Source organism: Ptiloglossa arizonensis, chromosome 14 (assembly GCF_051014685.1).
Source record: "Ptiloglossa arizonensis isolate GNS036 chromosome 14, iyPtiAriz1_principal, whole genome shotgun sequence".
NCBI lineage: Eukaryota > Metazoa > Arthropoda > Insecta > Hymenoptera > Colletidae > Ptiloglossa > Ptiloglossa arizonensis.
The window spans coordinates 7,354,850-7,375,031 of NC_135061.1; the positions used below are offsets into that span (position 1 = coordinate 7,354,850).

The following is a 20,182-nucleotide window of genomic DNA, read 5'->3' on the forward strand; positions in this document are numbered from 1 at the left end:
TTGTCTAGATTTTCGAGGTCCACCGGTGCCCCGTTACCCTTCCTATAAATGGTAACGCGGCACGCCGCACGGACCAAATTTCCTTCGGGAGAAACGAAACCGCAAATTTTCAGAGCGGACCGGACCGGACCGGACCGGACCGGACCGGACCGGACTCCCGTAAACCGCGGCCACCTAAGGTGAAACGCTCCTTTTTAACTATCGATCTCGGCCCGGAATTCCGTGGCGCTCTTATCGCGTAAATAACGCAACGCCTCCTCCCGAACCGGTTATCGATATTATCCGGGTCGGTGGGAAGAGCAAAAATAAATCGGAGAATTTTCAACGGAGAAACCACAACCGACTCCGGGAACCACGAGTCTCGAGGTTGCGACGGAAATCTTATCTGGAAATCGCTCGAAGCTTTCGATACGTCTTCGTCCCGTTTGTAAGTTCCCGGTACCGGCTTTCAATTCCCATTTTCTAGGAGCTTTCTCCGAGGTCCGATAAGACTGTGTTCGATATCTCGAAGTTTACATCGGGATCGTTCCTCCCGTTGAATTTGCCCCGAGTAAAGGAACTTTTCGACGGAAAAGAGGTTTCCCCGTTGTCGGGGAAGAAGCATTTCGAAAGCCTTGAATGGCTCCGGCCGAAGACGGCCCCGGTGCTATTTCAGTAGTGGACGCGAGCACGAGGTAGCCGGGGAAGGTCAGTGTAGCGTTGCGGTAGATTTAAACGCGGCCAAGTCCGTCGAGAACGGAAAGAGACGGTTGACGGTTTCCCCGGACGAGTTTCAGCGAGAAGCCCTCGTTAAGCACGAACCGGCTCGAGGACACGCGCCATTCGCCGGTCCGGTGCCAACGGCAGCTTGGATTTCGCGCCAAATGCACCGGCCGAGGAAACGTACACGCTCCAACGATTCCTTATCGCGTATTCAAAGCCGAGGCCAAAAGGGGGGACTCGACTGGAACGAAAATCCCAAAGTAGCGACGCGACGATCGCCGCTCGCCGCTCGAGAGGCTCGGGAGAAATTCATCGAATTTCCCCGGAGGATTCGACGAACCAGTTCGGCAAATGGGCACCGTTTCGATTTTCGGTTCGAAGGATTTCTTTCGCTCACCGAACCGCATCGGCGAACGAAATCGACTCGGTAAGACCCCCTGGAACTCATCGCGGCGACCACCGCTCCGATCAAACTACGCGTCGCGTCCAACAACGACCAACAATCGCCCCCGTTCAACTTACGAACGGAGCCATCCGGAGAGATCGAACGCCTTACTCGGTAAAAATAACTACCTCCGAGGATCACTCACTTGGAATATCCCAAACGCTGTTCCGAGGTGTTCATTTGTCCGCGCAACACTCGTCGCGAGCATTACTCTCTCCAAGCTCCGTTTCCGTTTCTTCCGTTCTCACAGCCCGCGTTGCGCGTTCTCTCCTGTCTGCCTGCCTGCCTGCCTGCCTGCCTGGCTGGCTGTCCGTCCGTCCCTCGGTACTCTTTAGGCCACAAACACCGTGTACCGAGCGCTCGTGAGCAGCGAAGCACCGCGCGGGACGACGTATCACGGTGACGGTCTATGCGTCGTCGTGCATCCTCCGTGTACACGGCACACACATACGCGCGCTCTCGGTGCACCACAAATCGCAGCCAGCAGCATCCGCGTCGGGAAACGATACGGACGATTCTCAGACCGCTGTCGAAACCGGTCGAAACGATCCGCTCGCGAAACGAGGCCCCATGATCCCCGTACGGATCGAAGCTCGATCGATCCCGATTGATCGACGATCGATTCAATGGATCTCGGAGGGTCTCGGTCGAGGATCGCGGTGAAATCGTCCCGTCATCGAATCCCGATGTTCGCCTTGAAACTCCATTCGCGACGGGTTACTCTAGAGTGGGTCAACGGGGGATCAGCTGCTACTGGGTAGCAGGTGATACCAAGTTCAAATCAGTTTCGGTGATTCGGTTTCCGTCCGCGTTGGTTACTCGATGGAATTGAACCGCACGATTTCTTCGTCCAAATATTTCGCTAGAGTCTCGAGGCTACGTGTAGGTAAACGGTAGAGAATCGTGTCCCCGAAAATCGCGTATAGTCGGTCGGTTCCGGTCGAGAGCACACTGGTGTGCGTCCGCGCAGACACGCAACCCACGCGACTACGTGTCCTCGACTGGAGGCGCCTGCGGTCCAGGCTGCCACGCAGTATACTGAGCCGTGCCGGCTGCCCGGGAGAACCCGTGGGCGAACGAAGCTCCCCGAAAATATGCGAAGATCCTCGATTCGATACGCTCTCTTTGGGGTCGCGCACGAGTCGCCGAGAGATGCTGGATTCCCGAGGCTACCATCGGACAACCCTCGCTGTTCTATCCAGCGAGGGTACCTCCGAATCGACACCTCCTCCACGCCGAACGAAAAGATTCGTTTCCCTGCGGTTCGATCAAACGATGCGTGAAATTGAAACGGTCGATCGGCCCTGCGAGATGTTATCTTCGCCGTGCTCGTCGGGGACTTGTTGGTAGCTTTTAATCGTTTTCCAATTTCATCGCTCCGATGTAACGCGCCGACTGTGTCTACCTGCTTCTCTTCCTCGGAGTTTCCTTTCCGTGTTTCCCGAGTAGGCCTTCTCGTCCTCCCGAAGGCTATTCACACGATTAGACGATACGCGTAGAAATATATGACGGTTTTTACTCGTTTCGATGTAGCGCGCTGTCTAAAGCCACTTCTCCCCTTCCCTCCCGTTTCCCCACGTGTTCTTCATACCCGTTGTCTTTGATGTATTCGTAGCAGACGCAGTACGTACTTTTTGACAACCTGGACATCCCGTTTCTGCACGCACCGAGAGATCCCCTTCTCACGGTTCGTACGTAAAATGCATACGAATCGAGTGGTCAGGTTTCCTTCGAATTATTCTCGAAGAGCTCGTCGAAAGCTTTTAATTATTTTCCAATTTCATTGGTCCGTGGCTCGACGCTCCCGACGACTGGAATTTTCGGTGCGTTCACGGTAGATTCGAACAAGACGCGCAAGAATTAGCGCGCCGTTGCTAACAATTACAATTGTACCGGGTAACGGAAGTAGGTCAACGTCCATAATTTACGGCAAACGGACAGTGTACGTGTAATCGATCTTCGGTGAATTTTTGGTAGCCGTCCATCGTTTCCCAATTTCACCGTATCGACGAAGCGCAGTCTCTGCATTTAGATGCTCGGGTCGGTTACCGTTTCTAACGTATCGGTACCAATCGCGGCTCGTATCTTTCGTTAACCCCGACATTGTGTTTGCGCACGATGGCAAAAATCAACTTCTATTCGCGATTCGCAATTTCAAAGCGCGCAAGAGCAAAGTGTCGATCGATTCGATGCAACGTTTCCGACTCGAACTCTTCGGGAACTTTCGATCCGACGATCCACTCCACGGTTTACGTCGAGAGGTTCCTCTTTCCCGGTTCGTTCGACGTATATTCGTAATAACTGTCTCTATTCTTGGTATTACCCGTGTGTACGATCGCAAGAGTTCCGTCCTACGGTACGTCTGAACGTAAATGGCATCGTGTGTGTTCAACGCGTCCGAAACAGTCGTCTTCGTTCGTCGCGCAACGTTCGCAACTACGTTCGTGTTTCTCTGGTTCTGCGCCACCAAGACGATCGAACACGACCCGGCATTGGATTCTCGATCCTCGTTCTACAACGCGCGAAATCCTTTCGATCAACGAACCCGTGTACATTCGTAATATCGCCGCACCGTTCTTTATCGTTCGACCGACCGATTTTCTTTCCACTCGTCGATATTTTTCCAATTTTCCTAAAGAGGTTCGAAAATTACGAGTCGCGAGAACCACGAGGGTCAAAGAGATTTTTCAAATCGGAGTTGAAACGTTTACAAATACATCGAAGCGGTTGCACGGACCGCAGCTCCTCGAAAGATTCCTCGTTCGCGTCCGGAAATGCGACTACACCTTGTTAAAACATTACGGATGAATTATTTGGACAGCGGGAAACGTATCGTTGTCGTAACATCGATATTTATGTCGCGCGAATATTGCTGGAAGCGAAGGTTCCGTAATGCGAATGTTTGGAAATGCTAAAAGGCTCGATTTTTGCTGCACCACCTGCGTCATCGCGCGCGCGGAATTTATATCACTTCCTCCATGTCCGTGCATGAATATAAGATAACGGATTAATATAGGATTTAGGGAGAATCGATGGCGTCGGCGGCGTAAAATGCATACGTATCCTTTTACAGACCGTGGATGAAGAATGGCCAATAAAAGGTGTCCGACGATATTCCAAAAGAGAACAAACCTTGTATAAATGTTTCGCTAAAAAGCTGGAACAAAAACGGGAAACACGGAGGGATCGATGTACCTAGATTTGCATTTCGTAATGTCGTCCGCCGAGCCTGACATCGATACGATACCGATTTATCGTCGAACAAATATCTCGCTAATTTTTTCGAATTTCACCGTTTTACTTTTTCTCGCACTTCGTTTCGAACGTCGAACCGCGAACCGATCGGAGTAACGTTAAACGAACAAAAGTGGAGATTCCTCGGTACCGTAAAGCAACCGTCCTTTCGATCGTCTCGTTTCGACGTTTCGGTTAACGACGATGCCCCTCTTCGCGACAATGCAACCGAAATTACGTCGAGTACGTTCGTAGAATTTACGACGAAGGAGAATTCGTTAAACTTGTCCAACGAAAACGTTGCGATAATCGAAGAAAAGGAGAAATACGTGAACGCTTGCCTCGACGCGTCTCGTTTCTTTTCCTTGTCGGCACTGTTATCGGTAAGTGCGCATAGAACCGCGAATCGTAACGCTGCATCGGAAAGTGCACCCGAGACGAGGCGTACGCTTCTCGCTCCGGCGAATTCCTTCCAAGTATCGTCGAGTCTGTCGCGCACGGTAGATGCATCGAAAAATGAAAAGCAACGAAAGCGAGTTTCCCCGATTTGGTAAACATTTTCACAGTTGGTAAGACCGCGTCCACGGTATTTATTTCGTGTGTACGGGACCGTAGAGATCGAGAACTCGTTAACGGCCTCGCGACAGTCACCGCCGCTCCGAGCGAGTTGCTTTTCATTCCTCCGTCGTACCGAATTCAATCTCGATGTTACGTCCGGCGATAGCAGCTGGCGCGACATTTTTCGTTCGGCGGATGGAACGCGTCACCGTGGTTCGACGACAGGGTGGACACCCTGTAGATCTCCGTCGCTTCGGAGCTCTTCTCGGTGGTCGGGATCAGATACATCGGGAAATCCGCTTACACGAAGTAATCGGTTAATTACTTCGCAGCAGGTGCGGGTTATGCAACAAGGACGCGCGTGTCCACGCGTTTCGGCGAGGGGAACGACGGCGTCGCGGTAATGGCTCCGAATGTTATGGTACGTGATTGAATCGCGCGGGAACGGCGTAACGGGAGGTCTTCCTATAACGCAAATCCACAGTGTACACGGATCTCCGGTAACGTAAGTTTACCGTGGACCGTTCCAACTTTCTCGTCCCCCTGTCTCTGCTCGGCGCGCGGTGGCACCCTACGAGGAAACACCGGTTGTCTTTACGGACTTGCCCGCGCACGGTTAGGGTCGGCAAACGGTCCATCGTGGTATCGATCTTTTTCTCTTTCCTCTTCGACGTCGGAATCGATCGGCCAACCGGGAACCTTCCAACGGAGAGTCGGGAGACCCGAAATCTCGCTCCGTCGAATACAATCTCGAAATATGGATCACGAGGATGCCGCAGACGCGAACCGTCTCGAGAGCTGCGGGCTCGATCGATCCTCCGATCGAACGAAATTGCACCGCGACGCGCTAGCGATGCCCGTGCCCTTTTCCAACGGAATCTGAAAGTCCACGATGCCCGAGACACTCTTTCCTCGGGGTCACGGAGTCCGGTATGCCAGTCACGTGACAAACATTCCAGCTGGACGACCGCGGGACCGAAACCTCCAACCGATCGATGTCTCGGGTGTAATAAAAATTTCTCGATTACACTTTGACGATCCAGCCGAACGAAAGGAGGAATCGTTCGGGGAGGCTTGTAAATCTTCGAGACCGTTCGTCGAGGTGTTCGAGATTCGTACCGGAGAGGTCGACGGCTGTTGGACGTCTCGGAGCACCTCCTAGCTCCGATTGGATTCCCCCGGGATGTAGCTCCGAGGGCAGTCTTTCCTAACCGGTCGTTGCCGAGTTGTGGCCACGGTGGTGCTTCGGTACGAACCGGGAGATCGCGGTGTTTTCGTTCTCGTCGAACCAACGGAACCTTGCCTCCATTGTTCCCCAATGTCAAAGCGACTTACAAGAGTCGTTTTCTTTCTCTCTCTCTCTCTCTCTTGAGAGAGAGAGAGAGAGAGGAGGGACTCGTTCGAGTTCACCCGGTAATTAAGTCTCGCGGGCTCCGTAGAAGCTCCATCGCGATAAAGACGCCTGACAAAGCTACGGCCCGTTATCATAATTAATCCTCGAGACGTTCCGCTTCTGCGCCACGTTGAACGCCGTAGGACCAACACCGTCGGGGACATTGTTGTTTCGTTTTCTCGCTGATTAACTTCGATCGCCGCTCGTTCTCCGAGCGACGCGAACCTTCCCGGCCGAACCGTTTCCCGCTCGAGAGGAAGTTTTCCCACTGGACGAGGGATCATCGAAAATGGAATTCGCGGACGAGTTATCGTTCAGCGAGCACGCTCGACGTGGCGAGTTACGAGCTGCTCGTCGGCCCTTCGAACGAAATTTCTGCGGTGTCTTTCTTTCCGATGTCCAACGTTGTAGGAGTTCTTCGAGAGGTAACGTCTCCTTCGGATATATTCGGTGGTACGGTTTAGCGAACGATTCGGCTGAAATTCTTAACCCAATTGCGCGTTCCAATTTTATCGCGGTCCAGGTTCTCGAACTCCGCGTACGGAAGCTTCCGGCTCCGCTATCGGAGTCCAGGTTTGACGCAGGAACGAAATTCTCGCAGCTTGTTCCTCCCTCGAGGAAAAGATTCGACGTTACGGGTACCCGTTATCGCGCCTGGTCGGCGTTGGACTCCCCGAGGAGCCCGGTGACTCGCGTACCTCGGCATCTACTCCGTCTTGACGGTCCAACGGTGATACAGAGGCGTATCTTAAGCGCCGGGTCAATAATTTCTAGAGAGAACACCGGGAATAATGTGGCTAACCAGTTGTTTCGTATCCTCGGCAACTGCCGACGTTTATCTCAACGACACTCGCGTACAATTATCGCGTCCCCGTGTAAACTGGTCTATTTCGACTCCGCCGAGCCTAAGCTCGATGTAAATTCGGATAACGCGTTCTTACGTGGAAAGTTACTCGACGCTATCGATAGGAACGATGTTCAATTATCCTCCGAGTTATTATCGCCGGGGTGTCCGTTACAGCCTATCGCGTCCCTATTACGGTAGACTGAACGCACAGGATAAGAGATTATCGTATCTCGGAGCAAATTGTTTCATTCTGACCCACTGATCGCGTTCTACGTACAGTCTACTCGGTAAGAGTGTTAACCCGAGTTGAAAATTACTCGACGTTGTTCGTAGAAACGATGTTCGATCGTGCCGGAGATGTTCCCGCGTTCGCGGCTCGTCGTCTCTCCGAACATCGAGGGAAAGAGTCGCATCGCAGCAGTCGTCGGTTCATCCGACGGATGTTCGTCTTAACCGAAAAATGCTGGAACATCCTCGATAACCGGGATGTCCGATCGTCCCCGAAAGCGTAATCACCGGACTTATCCGTTGCAGGTTACGGCGTCCCTGTTGCGGGTGACCGGTCGCGCGGGGAAAGAGATCGGAGCTAACCGAACGGCCGCGCGCGCGTTTATCGCGTCGTTCGCGGTACGGCCGGATATTTTACGAATCGAACAGTTTTGAATCGCCGAAGCGAGCCGAATCGGTCCGAGCGTACGCGGAGCGTAAGCGCGATCGATTCGGAGGAAAGGTTTCGCGATGTTACCCTTCCCCTCACCTCGAAGCCTTGGATTCGTCCACGAGTGGCGCGGCTGTGTGGCCCCAACTACGCAAGAGCGAAGAGGTTTTTTTTTCCTCAATGAATGTCCATTCATGAAACCGAGTTCGCCCAACCGCCCCTGTCTCCCGACACCGTTCCGTCCTCTTACTTTTTTTCTCTCTCCCGCCTCGCACCGGAGTGCCGCGGCACCGCGTCGAACCGTCCTACCGGTGACTACTTCCGCCCTTCGCAAACTTGTTGAGTCCCTCGCGGTTCTCGAGAACACCTACCCGACGGATCTACCCCGTGATCTTTTCTTACGGATCGTCTTGTTTATTCAACCATTGACTGTTCCATCCCTCGGCCGACGAAGTTACGCGCAAGACGTCCAAACTATCTTGGGAATCGCGTTAACTGCAATTACCGAGTAGACTCTACGAGCAAAGTCCCCTGGCAAACTTCTCCCCGAAGTTTCCTGCCAGATGGGTCGCTTTGCCTCGTGGGACCGGGAATTCCAGCAATTTCCAAATTACTCGACGAAGCATTGCCCGAAAAAATCGATAACTCCCTCTCCCTTTCGCGTGACCGTCGATTCCTAGATTTCTTGGACCGCGAAATCGATCGGTTCTGTTCGTACACGTCCGTGAGAACGACCAGAACGAGTTACCACTCACCCGAAACGGTTCACTTTCGAGAAACTCGGTTTCCATTGTTTGGTTGCGTAAGTTCCATTTTCGGTAGCGGAATACTACAAAATCAACGGTGCCGGGTTCTCGTTTATCGTAGTTACCATCGCATGGTACAAGTTTCCAAATGAACCGATAACCTTCAGCGACTATAATCGCAGACGAGGCACAGAACAGACAGGACGTTTGAAGGGAGTTTGTGTCGCAAACACGATGTACGATACGTAGAATATGTGGTTTGTCTAACAGAAGTTGGATTAACGTAATTTGAATTGCATCGATGATGGAGCAAAGCCTACGTTCAACTACGGTGAATCTGGGAACTATATTCAACCGGATCGCAAAAGTCGGTAAAAGTATATTAAACGTACTAAACTCCTTCGGGTACGAAAATTCTCGTTGCACGATCGTCGAATTTTAAACGTTTCATGGTCGTCGCTATTTCCACCAACTGGTGAGATCCCCATTGGAGCCAGTGAAGCGTAAAATATGACACGAGTCGGTGACTACTTTATAAAAAGCTATTTATAGACCGGAGGCCGTAAATTTCATAAATTTTCTCACGAAAATATTTGTGAAATATTAATGAAATTTTTCCGACGAAAATATTACCGATTACTCCACTCCCTTTAACGATTCTACGTATGGAGAAAGATGAATTCGACGCGAAAAGACTCGGGAGTTAACGGTTTCGTTCGATTCCTTACTTTAAACGAACGCAACGGATGAAAACGAGCACCTCGTTCGTTCTCATTTTCTCGGATTCGATCTTCTCTTTTCCTCATTTTCTCTCATTTTTTCTCGCCCACTGTCCTTTCCTTCGACCACTGTTCGTTCTTTCTCGTTCACCCTCCTATTCTCCGACTACCAACTCCCGCTATCGGCGAAATATAAAGGTGAATCGTTCGCGTTGTACACGCTGTAAGGCTTTGTCCGGTCCCGAGTGGCGATCATACAACGAGAATTTACTCGTACATCGGTTGTGATTCTATCAAACCTATCGGTATTGGAAAATACTCCTACAATAAGTTGCGTTCATTCTCAGAGTCCGATGCGACAAAGAATCGAACTCGATACACTTTAGCAACGCAAAACGTATCGTAACGATTATATTTCGCTAAAATTTCGCAAATCCCGTTTACATTTAGATCCTACTCTGTATCTTGTATCGTAAAGGAGAAATAATCAAACAGCTTACAAGACACATTTCAATGTCTTTTTCTTTACCTCGTAATTTATTTGGTTATCCTTGTAGTTTCGGATCGCATAGAGGGAAGAAAACAAAGAAATCTTCTCGCTTTACCAGAAAAGAAAGATCTTTTGCTATTTTTTTAATTTTACATCGTTATTGAAATCATCCAAAAAAGATAGAAGGATAGGTGCGACACTGGAAATGTATAACGGATATAAATCATTGTGAAATTAAATTTTGTTTCAACGTTTTTGCGTTTTCATTTTACAATCTTTTTAGCTGAGATATGAAATCTCTCTCTTAGAAATATAAATTTCAATGGACGGTTGGACCTTTCCGTATCTAGTGTCCAATTAGGGACTCCGAAATTGATGGCGAAGAATCATTATTCGTTCTACGGAAAGCGAAGGTATGACACGAGTTGAGAATGTTTCGGCTACTTCGTCGCTAGATGGCGCCACGAGGACTGAAACGAGATCGCATCGAATAAACGTTTTCAATCGCTCACTGCTAAGTGGCGCAACGAGCGCTCTAAAGTACTTGTACGTCGCAAAAACGATTTAGTTTTTTCAATGTTAATTTACGTTCACGTAACATTTATTTTTAAACATAAAATAGCTTCCAGATTTGCTTTTAGTAGATTGTACGTATTTACCGTGTAGCGAGGTTTACAATTTTCTTCGATGAGAATCGATATACCCTACGAAAGATGTTAATTCTGTACTTTTGTTATTTATGTACTTTGACGCGGTTTAAAATAGATGTTTCGTTTTACACCACGATTTTAGCGAAGCGAAAATTTCTATACCTTGGAAAAATTTTATTTTTCTTCTAGCGAAGAAAAACATTCGGTAAAATCCCGCGCAATTTTTACCTTCTAATTTTTTATCGCAATTCAAAGTTAAGGGTTCCGTTTTACCCTACTTTTCCTTATGTTTAATATAAATACTTATGTGGCCACCAGAGGCAGGTGGTTTTTAGGAAAAAGAAATGTACACTGCAGTATCTAATTAACTATTGTGTATTTAAATATATCCATTCGTTTAGGTAGGAATAATTAATATTTGCATAGGCAAAGTTCGTACGTTTAATTGGACGTTCGTATTTAATTCGTGCGAAACGTATAGTATCTTATGTGCAACGTAATTTTATTATACGACTATCCAAAAGGCTTTTTTCAGGCAGGTTCTTTTTAAAATTCTCTTTCTTGCTTAAATTCATTTGTTCGGAGAATTTAAGCGAAAGGTATTACAATTCGCGAATCTCCGTACGCGGTAACTTCTTCGTAACGAAACATGCAATGTAATAATTAATTATCTGAAAAACAAAATTAGCCAATTGGTTTGTGATTTTTTGCGTATAGTTTTTCATAAGTATGGTTCAATTGTAGAATATTTTCTGTATTACAAGATTCGGACTATAGAATTGAGCAAAGAAGAAAAAGAGATAGAATATTGAACAACAGGACGATAGGACAATGAAAGAAAAATGTAGGAAACGAAAGAAATAGTGAACAATACCACTGTACACGTACGATACAAGTTCAAGATGTTCTATTTAGTCTCAAAGTTCAAGGAGATGTGTTGCTCGATATTTAAATACAATCCAGAGAAATTATTCTACGTTGCATCGATCCGAGAAAATGTTCCGTTTTATTCGTTTCATCAGTTTTAGAAGCTATTCCGTGTACTTTAACAATTTGAGAAAACGTTTCATCGAACGTTTAGTTCTCGTGTCAAATCGAACCCAAATTAATTCATATTTCGATCAGTTCTGACATAAAAAAATGATTTAGCTTCTATTTTTACCACTCGTAGCGTTACAATCTTATTCCATTTGAAATCGATAGGATGCGATATCTCGTACGTTCGATTTTTCTCGAAGTCGGTATTTCAGTTGGTACAATACTTACTCTCGTAAGGTACGATCGAAGTTGTACTTGAATTCTCTTTACGGAATTTACTTTATCGACAGTTAATACATTTCACCGATCGAAGGTTAATAGATTTCTTCGATTGAACAAAGTTAAACGTGGAAGAGTCACCAGTGGCTAAATTGTAAACTTCGATCGACAAGGTGGCACTGGCATCTGTACACTACTATTCGGTTTCGTTCGTTTCGCATCTTTTTAGTAATTTTCTTTCTCTTACGTCTCTCGTGTTAGAAAATGCGGTGAGTTTTTCTAGTCGGTGATCGAAAAGTCGAATAAAGTCATCGAACAGTTTGTCGAATCGACTACTCAGTTCGTTCACGTTTCTGGAACGCTCCTTCCGCTTCACAAATATGCGGTTATTCATTCATCTCGAGTCTACCATTATAACTAGTATCACGTATAGCCACTAAAACGCTCGAGGGCCACCTTATCGGGAATTTCTGGGCGTTCGTATCGTAGTTCCCCCGATCGTTCAACTCGTCGAATTGTATTGAGCGAGGTTAAAAGCCCAGAGAGCGGCACTTCAAAGGGCAATGTGCACGCGTGCATAACTTATTGATGAGCTTCCACCTTTCATTGAAAGTTCACGGGCTCTTTTTGACGAAAAACAATCAGTATTCGGCAAGGTTCATCGAAAGTATCCGTCCTGTCCATCGAATCGCCTCCATATTTCTAAAATGAACGTTAAATCTTGTCTTCTTTCGGTACCGAACGGCCTATTCTTCTCTTCTGTGAAAAAATTGTCTACCAAAAATATTGCCCAACCGTTGGATCGTTCGTTATTTAGTCGTTGAACAACTTAACGAATTTTGCGGTACAAATACGTCGACCAAATTCGGGTAGCTCAGCTTGTCCCAAATCTACCGTACGCGTACTATTCACCGTACACTTTTTATTTTTTTTAAATATTCCGCCAAAATTATTTTCGCATCAACGGATGGCGTACCACTCGGTATCGTGAGAACTGTTAGCAGTCCAAAGGCTTCCGTTTATCGTATTGGCGAACAACGTACTTGGACTTGAAGAATCGATCAACGTTTGCAACGCTCCCGTTGCAGTTTACCCGAACTTTCTACGCAAACGTTATCTACTCCGGATACCTTGCTTCTCCCAATAACGTACCAAACTCTTACTCGTGCAAACGTGCTCGTTGTCGAAAACTATACGGTAAACGTAATTTGTAGGATCGGTTCGTGAAATTGTGGGCTCGGAACGACTCGATTGGCCTAGTTGGGCGAATGCCTCTTCCGTTTTCGTTCTTTCCCGTGAAATTAGAAAAAACCGCTACGTCTGGATTGCGACGAAAATCCCCGTTGAACCGTAGGTGGACTCGAAAGGCAAAGGGTGGTTGCAGAAGAAGAGGAATTCTCGGTTGGATAGCAGTGTCCTCTCGAAGGACACGTGGTAGGAACGGAGTTGTCGTTGAGCGTGACCGTCCGATTTTTCTTGCGCGTCCGAAGAGCTCGGTCGGTAATTGGCCGTGATCCGGAACCATCGAAGCCGTGGTTCGTCTGGGTTCCGAGCTCCCTCCCCGTCCCGTCCCGTCCCTCTCGCGGCGACGCGCCGTGACTTAGGCAAACGGCATCGAGTCGAACCCGCGCTCCATAAATCAATTAATTTTAGCCAGTTCGATATGCCGGGTGGAAGGGTGGACCGAGAGGGTTCGGGTGGGGGAGAGCGGGTTTAATTTAAATTCTTTCGGAAGCCTTTGGAATCGAGCGAGCCGCGGGTCCCGGATAGAAGAGAGGAGGCCAAAACCGCGTCTCCGGCGACGTCCGGCGACGTCCGGCGACGCTGAGCGAGTTTCGACGGGCAAGGGGGGGCCTGATTGGTGACTTACGGGGACAGGAGAGACGGAGAGTGAGCGCGGTGGAGTAGAGCAGACGCCACCTTAAGTATTTCTGATCGAATTCCAAATGGCTGGTTCGTCGTCCGGTCGGACGGTCGGTAAGAATTCAAACCGTGACGAGCAAATGGACAAGAGCGTGCGTCGATCGTCGAACAAGGGGAACGCTCGGGAGGGGGGTCGACGGGGGGGTTGCGGGGAGGGCCGTGGCTGCGTGAAACCGAGAAAGAAAGGGACAGGCAAAATAAGCAGCGGTGAAAATCGCGACGCAAAAAGCCGACCGCGTGCTCTGCCCGCAACCCGTCCGGGGCTAATCGGTTCGCGGGTCGATCGATGAACTCTCTCTCTCGATGCTCTCTTCGTTCGCTCTTCACCGTTCCTCGTTCTTTTCTCTCTTTTCTGGACGCCTTGTGTCCTCATCGTGGACCCGAGCCACCCTGAAACTGCTAATAGTCCTTACGTAATACCGTCTCACCCTTCGTTTCGATCGGAGACCCATCGAGGAATCGACTTATTTATAGGCGACGCGACTCGCGGAACGCGTTCATTTTTATCACGATCGTTAACGATTTCGCCACGCGAAACAGATCGGACCGTGCGACCGACCGGGTTACCGCGCCAATTGCGCGATCAAGTGCCACCGAGGAGCTTTACTCCTCGAATATCGTTCGGATACTCGATACGCCATTTTATCGATTCGATGTTTCGTCCAGCTCGCGGACGTACGATTCGCGATTAATAGAATTTATCGAACGATTTGCAACACGAAAGGTGCACTCCGAGGGAACTTCGATCCGAAAATAAAAAGTAAGGAATCTTCGGCCACCGAACGATAAATCTGTCCACGGGACTGTAATAAAGTTCCAGCTGTGTTCAGAAATCGGAGCAAGAACTGATTCGTCGCTACATCATTGATTCAAGAAATGCAGATATCTCTTTTGTCTCGGTGCAACAATAGGGGATGATTTCCAAACAAAGCGCAGTAAAAACTTCTCCGTTTCTTCGAGGAAGAAACAAGGACCCTGTCCAGGGTACCGAGCATCGAATACGAGCTCCCGGTTCGAATTCGGAATATTAACGATGGCTGTAGGTCTCCGGGCGACCGTGCGCAGGGTGACGAGGGATACCCAGTTATAGCGGCGTCTGTTCTTCCATTTGGAAGATCAATTTTGCATAGCTCGGAAAGGGGTAGGAAATTACTTTTCATGAGAATGTAACGGGGATCGTATGTCAAACGAAACTACGGTGTTTTTCACTGTCGACGATAATGCACGCCGAAGGAAGATGTTACGCGGTATATCGGGTGTACCGAACCGCTACTCCCGTTTCGCAAACCGAAACACTTTGTATCGCTAGATCTGGATTACGCTAACTGTCTCGATAGCTGTTTCGCAAGGATAATGCGGTGACGGTTTCGCGCTCTTCCGAGAGCACCCGAGTCGAGAGCCCTTACCAGCCGGATATCTCGGTATTCGAAACGCTCGTTGCGATACGTAACGGCTTTCAAAATCCGGATTCGAGTAGCAGAATATCCGAATTCGAATATTTTCCCATAAATCGATAGACGAAAGTCTTGAAGATAATATTTTTTCGCGCGTAATGTCGCAAGTACCAACTTTGGGAAAAAAATTTTACAATTTATCATTGCGAACAGAATCGAAACAATAGATCCGTAAACTTTGAGAAATATTTCGAATTACATCGTTCACTTGTTCGCGTATAATTTTTGTTATCGATTGCACAGTTTTCGATGTAAAACTTTAATTTCCATAAATCACGCAAATTACTTATTTTTTTATACGTCAGTTTCTCTCTATTCATCGTTACTAATTTTAATATTTTATTTGCCTCTGCTACGAGAAAGGGGACGTAATATTTTCGATCCGGGTACGTAGAAAAGTCTTGGCAAGTGTAAACGAATAAAAATATGTTCCATTTGTTACGGTTCGAATAAAATTTTCCCCATGTTTGCTCGAGAACTCTGAACGTTTACGCTCCTCGAAGGAATCGGGTACCTTTAGGTACGAGTACCGTGTGCGTAATTTTCAAATTCGGATATTTTTCCGTCCGCTGTCGCGTACGCGCGATTTCGAGTGCCCGACCGTTACCGGTCGCTGTCACGCGCGTGTGATTTCAAGTTGTTCGAAAATCGCTCGTTCCAGAGAACACGGAGCACGTATCACAGGTCCCGGAGAAATGACACCGGTCGATAATTCCGCTACTTGGCGATTAGGTATCTCCGTAAGGTGGAGCGTACGCGGGATATTCCGTCTTGACAAATTTCAGGCGCGGCCGAGCGAGCAAGCGAGCGAGCGAGCGAGCGAGCGCGCGTCCGACCTCGTGCTCGAAAGGAGGAGCGAACGGGGAACGCCATTTTGTGTCTCATCGGCTTGTAACGACCGCTACAAAGCGCATCGCGTGCAAGCTAATGAGAGTAATCACTTAATAAAGGCGGCCCGGCATCGCGTGACCCTCTGCACGCGCATAACTGAGAATCAATATTTGATTTCGAGGTTTCTCCGGGCGCGTATCCTCGTCTCGCGTCCTTCTTTTTTCCCTTGTCAGGTAAACAAGATGGAACCGGTATTTTTTTGCGGATAGACGCCACTTTACGAGAATAACATGCATTTTACTGCTCACTGGGAAATTGAGCGTCTTCTCTCGCCGGTTCCAAGCGTGCTCCACGCGATGGATGCTTGCTTCGTGGGGATCAGTCACGCTCGTCGGCGTTTCCTTGGAACATGGACCGATGGTGTCCATCGTCGGCCAATTTGTCGGATTCGGTGAGTTTACGGCCCGACGTTTTTATCTTAACACGCGCGTTACCACCGGGCATTTCCGAACTCGTCTACCACGGTACAAAGGTTACGGTTCCCTCGATCGAACGAGGAATAATAGCGACGCGATTAACTGTCGACGATACTGGACTAATTCGATACGGAAGTGTCGAAACTTTACTCATTTTTGTAACGAATGCTCGACCGATGGCAATATCGTACGATAGGTATACATTTTTATTTCTATCGGGTACTGACACGGGAAAACATTTCTCTTCGGTTTTCAATATTTATCGTACGGTGCGAAGCTTGTCGAAACGGTCGACATTGCAATCAGTATCCTCGGATAATTTAATATTCTTTCTCGAGGTTGTTGCTCGTCTTTTGCGATGAAGTTTATCGAACAACCTATTGTAAATATTCACACGGTGAAAGAGCTGTTGGTTCGCGACTCGATTGTGAACTTGAGAGCCGCGGAAGTAGCCAATGGTATTCAAATAAACTTCGGACCGCGCGCCGGGCGGTTTTTTCAAACGCGATTCCGTATCTCGCGAGCGAATCGTACGCTCGTATAGCGTGTTTTTGTTATTCCGCGGCAGCGAGATCTGGTAACGATCGGTTCCCACATGGTGGAATTAGCATCGTGCCGTCATCAGTCACTCGTTTTGACACGCCGAAAATAAATAGTCCGGCCGATCCGGCCGATCCGGCCGATCCGGCCGAGGACAGAGACGCCGGAGACAGCCCGGAGGATAGACGGAGACGGAGAAAGAGAAAAAAGGGGTTAGGATTGTTCGATGACTTCGATTCGTAGATCGTCTCTGTGCATTTCCGAGCTCGCTCAAACGTTCCGTGAAAAGTTCGATCGAAAGGCGATTCGCGGCGCGAATTTTCCACACATGATCGCGCCTCTCCATCCATCAAATCTTGGCTACGCAGTCGTCGATCCCGCAGATTTTTAGCGGGTATAATCGAGTCCAGAGATCCATTTGTCATTCGACGCGGGCCCGAGAGTTTCGTTGCTCTTGAGAGAAAACCGACCCTTTTCCTTTTCATGCGCTCTTCGCGAAGAATTCTCCCTTCCGGGTGAATTTCGGTTCTTTTTTTTTTACCTCTCAGGGAAATTGATGACCGTTGATCGTCGTCCTTTGGGGAAATACAAGTTTTTTAATGCTCGAGGCGATAGGAAACACCTTGTCGACAAGTTTTTCGAGACAAATATTTCCAAGTTTGCGAGTACTTTGTCGATCGGGGTTCTCAATTTTTTAAAACACTTCATAGTGCACGTATCGAACGAAATGTGCTTGAAATTTTATAGTGATTCGATTTGTCAAAACTAATTATTCTTAATGGTTAAATTGTAACTTAATCGTTGTGAAAAAATACTGTGACACTTCAACTTTGAACAACTCTAAATATACGAATTACTCGACAAATCTTCACGAAGCTTCGCACGTATTCTTTCGAAAAATAAAACGACGAACCCGATAGCTCCGTTTCTCATCGAAGTTCGTTTCTTTCGAACGACAAAGCTTATCGAGCAATCTATTATAAAAAAACAGCACGAAGATCGAGTTTCTCGAGGCTCGAGTTGGCTCGATAGCTCGAAATCGACCCCCATTAGAGGTTTTAAAATTCGCGACACAGGGAGGGGGTGAACGGGAGGGTGAAACTAGCACGGGGTAGAAAAGGGTGGAAAGAGAAGGCCCAGGTGAAAATCGAATTTTTATCCAGCCGGTCCGTACAAAATTCTAATTTGACGTTAGAAACTGACGAGCAAAAGGGTGAAAGAAAGCAGGGGGTTCGTTTCACCCCTTGGGAAAGGATTTTTACGTATTATACGCGGTGGTACCCGGCTCGCTGTAAATGCGAAAGGGTGAGACGGCTTGGACGCGGTAGAGGGGTGAAATCGTAGAAAATGATAAACAGGGTGAATCTTATTCAAATAGAAAGACAAGATCCTGGATTTGAACGAGGAACCCCATGGATCCTTCGGTGACTACCTCCGCTTCTACCTGAGTCATGGGAAAAAAGCACAGGACTTTCAACTTTCCGAACGTTTCTCCTTTTTTTTTTTAAGCATACGGGGATTAAACGCGGTACCCGCGAAGGATTTGAAATAATAGAACATTTTTGCCAGAAAACCTCTAACCCGTGCCCCTAAATTGATAAAAAGTAAGGTAGAGAATTCCACGGATCAGGAGGACCCTTGATCGCAATAACCGAAAAAGTTTCGTCTACCGACTTTCAACTTTTTTTATGCGTTGTTCGTATCGTTTTTACTATACGTTGCACGTACAATCAAAGACACGTCATACGTGTGATTCAATTTTTACAATTTGTTCAGATTTGAACAACGTAAATATACATCTTATCGTTTGTATTCAAGGTTTTAAATTGCTCGACCGTTCTGAAATTTAAAAATTTTGAATATACACTCCTCTTGGATCATTTACAAAATTTTCCTCGTCTCGCTTAACATCGCAAGCTATAATCTTTGACGGAAAAAAATTGCGTCGGAAAAAAGTCAGATACTATAGGTATTTGATATAAATATTGTTATACGTATTAATGATTTATTACGTTGAATTGATGTTCCTCCGAGTGTGTCGATGAACGGAGACGAGCAGCAGTTATCTTGCAGACATCTAACGAGCCGTTTTAAAAGTACCTTTCGAGATGTCAAAAAGATGCAATGTTTTATTCCTTGTTCGCTAATTTACATATCCGATAATGTTGCTCCGTGGTCAAAGTAACTCGCATCGTGCGGTTACAATATAGACCAAGTATCAAAGAAGTTATCTACGTATACATATGTGTACATACATCAGGAATCGTGAAACGTATTTGCTCGTTAATAACCATCTTCCCCCTTCTATTGTATCGAAGGGGACTTAAATCAAAGGATCGAAAACGTTATTAACGTATTGCCCGCAGAGACCAATATGTAGGAAGAAAAAGACATTACCGTGCCACGCAAGGGACCCTCGATTCCGTTGAAATAAAATGATAAAATTCTTCGGCAATATTAATCGCTTCTATTCTCGCTAAAGGGCGCGTACTCCGTGTCTTGGTTGATCTGCTAATCGGAGCCGTCGATAAGGTTCGTCCATCGGATCCTGTTTAACGCCACGCAGCTCGTAACGCGTCGCGACGAAATGGTTCGAACAGTCTTCGGTGTTGCCAATTCTGCCGAAAAGGAGGTCGGGGTTTGGGATTACGGAGCACCCAATGAAATTGTCCCACAGTGTGCCGCGAAACGCAATTGCCCGAGTCGCAGGAAGACAAGGACAAAGGGGTTAGGGCCGCGGGTCCGTCTTTCGTTCCGCTGGAACGCGATCGCCGCGAACGAAACCGACACCGGGCCCGGGTCCAGGATATTCCGCCGCAGGATCAGGATCTCTGCGCGCAGACAGTATCAGGATCTAGCGTCAAACTCGATCAAAAGCCACTGCTGGGATTCGAGGGTCCAGAACCGGCTCGACGAACGAGGTAAAAAGAACCGAAGGTGGTATCGAACACAGACGGAGCTACGGAGGGCTGGGAAGGGAAGGGAAGTCCGAAAATTCGAAATCCCTTGAGAAAACACAGCTGGTGAGCAGGTAACGCGGGTTCCGTCAATCTGGAATAACCGAGCGGAGGGGAACGGAAGATACGTAGGAACGCACAGTGGGGGAGAAAGGTGGCCGTGAGATGACATCTTGCGCAATTTTTTTTTTTTCTTCTTTCCTTTTTTTTTTTCTTCTTCCACGTGTCAATCGCGTCTTCCCCAAAACTGGTCCTCATTCAAACGCGAAGGAGAGAGATTGAAAGGGTTCAACGGAGGGGTA

At 47.8% G+C, this 20,182-nt stretch overlaps 2 protein-coding genes across 3 annotated transcripts in view; one reads left to right on the forward strand and one right to left on the reverse strand.

Moving 5' to 3' along the window:
* The window catches only part of LOC143154174 (uncharacterized), a 90,722-nt gene extending 88,570 nt beyond the window's left edge, over positions 1 to 2,152 (reverse strand). For both annotated transcript variants that reach the window (XM_076326047.1, XM_076326046.1), the window contains exon 1: positions 1,293 to 2,152. The gene's annotated coding sequence lies outside the window, so the exon portion shown is untranslated. The remainder of the gene's footprint in view (positions 1 to 1,292) is intronic.
* Positions 1 to 20,182, forward strand: part of LOC143154173 (zinc finger protein castor homolog 1) — a 308,704-nt gene that overhangs the window by 57,192 nt on the left and 231,330 nt on the right. The gene's annotated exons all lie outside the window — the stretch shown is intronic.